Source organism: Elephas maximus, chromosome 1, assembly GCF_024166365.1.
Source record: "Elephas maximus indicus isolate mEleMax1 chromosome 1, mEleMax1 primary haplotype, whole genome shotgun sequence".
NCBI classification, from domain to species: Eukaryota; Metazoa; Chordata; class Mammalia; order Proboscidea; family Elephantidae; genus Elephas; species Elephas maximus.
In genome coordinates this window covers 82,820,935-82,827,740 of record NC_064819.1, presented here as the reverse complement: position 1 = coordinate 82,827,740, position 6,806 = coordinate 82,820,935, and the positions used below count along the sequence as shown (strand labels likewise).

The window sequence follows — 6,806 nt, the reverse complement described above, 5'->3', positions numbered from 1 at the left end:
AAGAGAGGTTGGTGGACTGCAATTGTCCACCTTTTGGTTAGCAGGTGAACTCTTAACCACTGGGCCACGAAAAAAAAAAAAAAAAAAAATAGGGGCAAGAAAATTAGCTGGAAACTTTGGTCTAGCCTGAATGAACAGATACCAAAACCAAAAACCCAATGCCGTCGAGTCGATTCCGACCATTTTTTTTTTATATATAGGCCAGAGTAGAACTGCCCCCATAGAGTTTCCAAAGAGCGACTGGCCGATTTGAACTGCCAACCCTTTGGTTAGCAGCTGCAGCACTTAACCACTACGCCACCAGGGTTTCCAAACGAACAGATATGACTGCTTAAATGACTAAAAGAATTAAAGAGTTTTTGTGGGGCTCTTTCCTTTTCTCCTTTGTCTCCGTCCTTGTTTTTCTACCTTGATTATCCATGATGTGCTAACTAAAACCGAATATTAATGGATTAGTTGTGGTGAAAGTCTTCTTGCTTTGGGGCAAGGGCTGGCTCCTTTTCTTTCTCTTCCTTCTTGTCTTCCTTCTGCTGACGCCCTGCCCTGGGAGATGCCAAGCCCCAATAAGTAGAAATGGAAGAACACTAAAAGCAACTGTTTGGACCATCGGCCTCCTTTTCTTGTGAGCAAAGCAAACATGATAAGAGAAATGAGATCAGAGTTGATAAAAGGTGAAGTGGAGGTGCCAGGAATTGAACCAGGGACCTCGTACATGCGAAGCACGCGCTCTACCACTGAGCTACACCCCCTGACCTCTGAGTGGCTTGATGATGACTTTTCTTTTGATAAAAATATGCTGATATTTTTCCTGTGGGCTTCCTTCCTCCCATCCCGCTTCCCCTCGCAAAAAAAAAAAAAAAAACATCGACGAAGAATTGCCTAGAAAAAGACCACGGGGTTCATTTCTGGTTCTAGGACCTTTCCACTCCTGTAGTCCTCTTCAAAGCACACTCGCCAGCAGACTCTTTAAATGAAAGTTATTTGCCTCCACCAGGAAAGTCCCAAGAAAACCACATCTCTCTAACGTAAATCACACTGATAATGACTCCGAATGGGTTGCTCCTGAGACCACCGGCAGCCACGGGCTTTAGTGGAACTGGTTAATTGAACTTCACTTCTGATTGGGTCAGTACGCCGTCACCATCCGTTCCAGCGGACTCTCATTGCTCCTGTTACTTCACACCTTCTTAGCTGGTCCTTAGTTCTGCTTCCACACATCCATCTCTATCTTCCGCTTGAGGATCATGTCCAGAAATGATTTTAATGGTGGGGGAAAATTCAAAACTCCATCAGCTTTACAAGAAGTGACTCTTTTTTCCAAACTGGAGGAATCTACAGGTCAAATGCAGAGTCAGGAACAGCATAGCAAAAACCAAGCAAACCTGTCAAACTCTTTTCCATCTGGGAACCCACTGACATAATGGTAAAGCTTCCTACAGATATAGATGTTTGAAAGAATAAAGTTAAAGAGCCCTGGAAATCATCAAAATATGCCACCAGTGTATTGGAAAATACGAGGAGGTCCTGAATAATACTAAACAGACAGGGTTGGACTGGCAAGGGAAGAACCTACGTAAGAGCTGTTTTCTCACTGAGATGCTTTCAGTTTAGCGAGTATGGCAGATGATCTATACAGTAAGTCCAAAGCCTGTTTATCCAATATCCTCCATGTGATATTGAGCAACATATTGCAGGCAGGTCTCTATTTAAAGACTTAAAATACTGAAATTAAGTATTTACTGCTGTTAAAATTAAAAAATTCCCCCAGAAACCTGGACAATGCTCCAAAACTTCTGGGCATTTTATCATTAAACATTCATCTGTAAACCAACCTCATTAATCCCGACAGAAAGCCCCTTCTTGTTTTCCCAAGGACCTTGCTCACTTTGAAGTAAAAGATAGTAGATATCTAACCTAAAAGTTTCTTTTTCACAAGATCTGTATCTCTAGGATTTTTTTGTGTTCCATGTGGCTTGTTCTTCTGCACCATTGTACCAACTGTACATTCTTTCTTTTACCACAAGATTGTAAAGGGCATGTAAGCAAAAAATGGTTTTGTGATAGGCCTAGCAGTCTCTCTAGAACTTACTGCCCCTTTGCAAATATCTCTCTCTTTCTCTCTCACTCACTCAATAAATAGTTGAGCTCTTTAGTCTTATTGTTTTTTAACGCTGATGAAGTCAAGAAGGTTGGAAGCAAGTAGTTCCATACTCTTTGTCTTAGAGGAAGTGAGTGCTGGAGGGTATTCACTGTCTGGTGACTTGGTGCAGGAGGGATACATCATTCTGACAGAAATTGAGGACCCTTACAATACTGGGGAAGGATCTGGGACTTTTAGACCTTTAGGACTCTTCTAAGTGAGCTGCGTCTGTCACACATTTACTTTCACTGACGCTAATAATTTTCTCAGCTTTCTGTCTGTAAAGCTTTCCTAGAAAAATGTCGTTCCCGATTTCCTTCCTCGGACAAATTTGGGAACCCAGGTGCCCCATAGGGTGACTGATCCTAAATATCACTGCCAGCAGAGAAGGAGATGGTGAATCAGAGGGGGAAGGGATGGAGGGAATCAATGGGTAAGTCCTCAGCCTCCTGTCTTTTCATTGACACAGGACCAACTAAGAACACAAAAGGATCTGTCAATAAAGATCATTAACAGATTGTCCAAGGATGTATTTACTTTTCTTTCAATCCATATATATATATATATATAGTTTTTGGTCCTCAGTTAACTGCAAACTGGAGCTCAAGTGAGCAGGATCTTTCCACTTTCTCTTATTCCTTCTAGTCTTGCTTGTTCTAATGCAACCATCTTGGGAGGGACAGTGGATTTGAAACGGTGGAGTTTCTCCCTGGCCAACTATCAGATCTGCGAAGATCTCTTAGAAATATAGCTAATATTTCAAGGAGGATCTTCATGACCTTTCTGGTGAGAGAGGTGTGGCTCAATGGGAGTGTGTCCATGCCTTGAGAGGGTTCGAAACCATGCACACTAATCTGCTTTTTACAGTTCCCACATTTCCGTTCTTTTCTCCCTTTGAAAACACGTTTTGCATATTCATATGGAAATAAACACGTTATTCGATGAATTGTCTTTAAATATTTCCCCTTTTCTACTCAGAAGCCAGAAGCCCGCCACCACATTAATGTGCTCAATAATCCTCTGTTGCCCATTCCAGTGTCACCAAAGAGCAAGACAGAAAAAGAAGGACTGGGCTGAAAGAGGAGAGAAGAAACAGACTTGATCATTTTGTTTGGAATTTCCTTAGTTTTTTAAGCGTAGATTTGGAGCATAGTACAGCCTGAAGTTACCAAGCAGAGAAGCTTCTTCCTGTTTTACCTTCTATTCCTTGCACTCTTCCTCTACCAACCCATCCGCAGTCTCCAAAAATTGGATCACATATTTCAGACATGGGTGGCAACAGACCTCATGTAATTTTGGGTGTATGAATAGATAATATTGAGTGAAATTTGTATTTAAAAAATCACACTAGTCTTCTACACAGTACTTTGAGGTATAACTGAGATCTTATTTTTAGCAGTCAGTATAGCTCAGCTAGGAGAGCGCTACACTGAAGGCTTGAAGGCCCATAGTTCAAACCAGAGTTTCGGTAGTTTCATTTACCGAGGCGTAATTATTGTCATCCCTTTTTTTAATATGACAATTGTATTCCAAGACTTTAGGATTGTAGTACAACTAAGTGGAGCTAAATTTCAGTAAGCTGACCCGAGTGCGGGGCGTAGTTCAGTCGTAGAGAGCATGCTTTGCATGTATGAAGCCGTGGGTTCGATCCCAGGCACCTGCGCAGTTTTTCTGTGATCCAACACTGTTTAAACGCATTTTTTAGGGAACGGACCCCTGGGGTAGTTAAGTATTGGGCTATTAACCAAAAGGCCACGGCAGATTCTCGGAAACAGTATGGAGGCAGTTCTATCGTGTCCTATAATATCACTATCGGTCGGAATCAACTCCACGGCAACCTTTTTTTCCCCCTTGAAATAATACAGATTTAGCTCTCCTAACACTTTCCATTCCATTCCTGCACACATAGAAAGTAAAAGCATAACCCGGTGGATTGCCTTGAATGCTTTTTCATTCATAGGTTGTGAACCTCTACATCCCCTAAGGACACTGTGACAAAGGAAGGAAGACGTTCAGAAAGGAGAAAAGTGAAGAACCGGAACTCTAACGGAATCGCTTGTATCACCCGAATCAAAAGCATGCACATTAACAAGTGGCTCACCTTAGCTCCCATTTGTTCTATTTACTATTAAAGAGACAGAAAGATAGAAAAAAGGATGGCGGGGCGGACAATTTTCTTTAGTGCCTCGTGTTTTCTGAGCCAAATGACGGAGAAAAAGCGGAGGAAAAAAGAATTTTTTTTTTTTTAAGCGGAGGAGCCCATCTTAATATGACCTGCGATGGTCTCTACCGGTGCTCGGTCTAAAAATGAGAGATGGATGGCTGTAGATCCCGATTCTTTTTAGGCGAGCGAGTGGCTTGGACTCTGGGCAAGGTAACAAGGACTGTCAGGGAGTTAGAAGCCTTCCTGATATGAAAGTAGAAGAATCAACACATTCCATAGTATCAATTTTCCTGCATTTCCTCGCTCACTCCATTTTCCCTGTTATTTTAAATCTTTATATGAAACATTTATTGGAAACCTCAGTTGACATCAAAAAGAGGCAGACCCACGTGAAGCAGCAGAGGAAGGTTTTTCTATCAAAAAGGAAAATAGATACAGGTAGTTCCGACGTAAGTCGTACTTGAGTTACAAAGAACGGCCCTTACCACAGCCCTTGTTTTTGTTTTCTGTACATCTTATCGTTAGTAATAAGTCCTACATACAAGGCTGCTTATGTTATCATTCTCATGCCAACCCTGCAAAATAAAGAACAAATTTATAGAAATATTGATAATAAAAGGCAGCAATGATGAAAGCTAAGAACAAAACAAAAATGTATTCGACTTATGTAAGAACTGACTTGAGACACAGTCGTCAGTCAAGGACCACTACAAATAAAAGTGAATGGATCACAGCTATGCTGAATGCTTCCTTTGTAAAGTAAAGAACAGCTGCTGCCTCTGTTTCTTCATGGTCAATCTTACCACATCTGCTTTGTATGACTAGTAAACTTCTAGGAATTTCCACTCCACTGTTGGTACATTTCAAATGCTTTATGGTTTCAAGAATGTCTCTATATGTATTCCTGTTGAGTCAAAGCTTCTTTAGGAAGACACAGAATCTGATGTTTGTTCCCAGCACTCCTATCTGGGATGTCATTACTTCTCAATTTTTTCTCTAACGAAAATATCCATAACGTAGTCAGGAGTGAGACTGCCTGGCTTCCAAGTCTGATTGGCCACAGATTGGTTGTGTTCCTGGGGTCAATTATTTATTTGCTTTCAGATGCATTGTATCAACAAAGGAAATGTGGTCATTTCATCTGTTAGCTCTTTTTTTCTTGTTATTCACTTGTTCTGTCCAGGCAGTTTATTGAGAGGTGCAGGTGGGGGAGAGTTATACTGCATTCATAAAACGAATTAGGAAGTATTCCTTCCTCTTCCATTTTCTGGAAAAGATTGTGCATAGTTTGTATTAACTCTTTAAATAATTGTTGGAACATTCCAATTAATCTTTCTGGACCTAGATATCCTTTTTTTGGGTGATGGGATTTTTAAAATTTCTAAACTAAATATCCTTAAAAATTATAGTGCTATTCAAAATACATATTCATATTGGGTGAGTAGTGGAAGTTTGTGCTGATTTTTGAGGAATTCTTCCACTCCAATTAAGTTGTCAAATTTATGTGGGTAGCATCGTTCACGGTATTTCCTTTGTTGTCAGCAGAGTCTATAGTGATATCCCCTGTTTCATTCCTGATATTGATACTTTGAGTTTTCTTACTATATTTTTTGTCAGTCATGCTAGAGGTTTGTCAATTTTATTCATCTTTTCAAAGAACCAACTTATTGTTTTGTTGATATTCTCTATTATTTTCAATATGATTTATTTCTGCTCTTATTTTTAGTATTTTCTTTTTACTGCTTGATATGCATTTATTGCGGAATTTTAAAAATTTTTTCGAGGTTCTTCAAATGAGAGCTTAGATAATTGATATGAGGTTTTTTTTTCTTTTCTTCTGTATGCATTTAACACTATAAAATTCTTTCTCCGTACTGATTGAGTTGTTTCCCACAAATTTTGACATGTTGTATTTTCATTTTTATATCCTCGAGACTCCGTCTTCGACCTACACGTTGTATAGTAGTGTGTTGTGTATTTTCCAAGTTGGGAGATTTGTTTTATCTTTCTTTGACTGATTTTTAGTTTATTTCCATTTTGGTCATAGAACCCCCTCTGTAGGATTCAATTGTTTTAAATTTGTTGAGGTTTGTTTGATGGCCCAGACTATATGCTCTATCTTGGCATATGTTCCGTGGGGACTTGAAAAGAATGTATATTCTGCTCTTGTTTGGTAAAGTGTTATATAAATGTTGTTTGAGTCTGTTGCCTGGTGGAGTTTTTTAGTCTTTCTAAAGCTTTGTTGACTTTCTGTTTAGTTGCCTTTCAATTATTTAGAGATAGGTGTTGAAGTCTCCAACTATGATTGTAGATTTGTCTACATCTCCTTTCAATTCCATCTTTTTTTTTTCCCACATATTTTGCAGCTTTGTTGATTGGTGCATATACATTTAACACTGCTATTCAGGTAGTCCTGACTTACCTCAGATTTGTGTTACAATGAAACACACTTTCTTTTTAATAGATCTTATTACTAGTAATATATAATATAGTGTGTAGTTT

At 39.4% G+C, this 6,806-nt stretch overlaps 1 non-coding gene across 1 annotated transcript; it reads right to left on the bottom strand.

The window, feature by feature from the left end:
* Nucleotides 1–677: 677 nt before the first annotated feature.
* On the bottom strand, nt 678–749 carry TRNAA-CGC (transfer RNA alanine (anticodon CGC)). The gene has a single exon. It is a non-coding gene; the product is annotated as a tRNA-Ala (tRNA).
* Between the last annotated feature and the right edge of the window lie 6,057 nt (nt 750–6,806).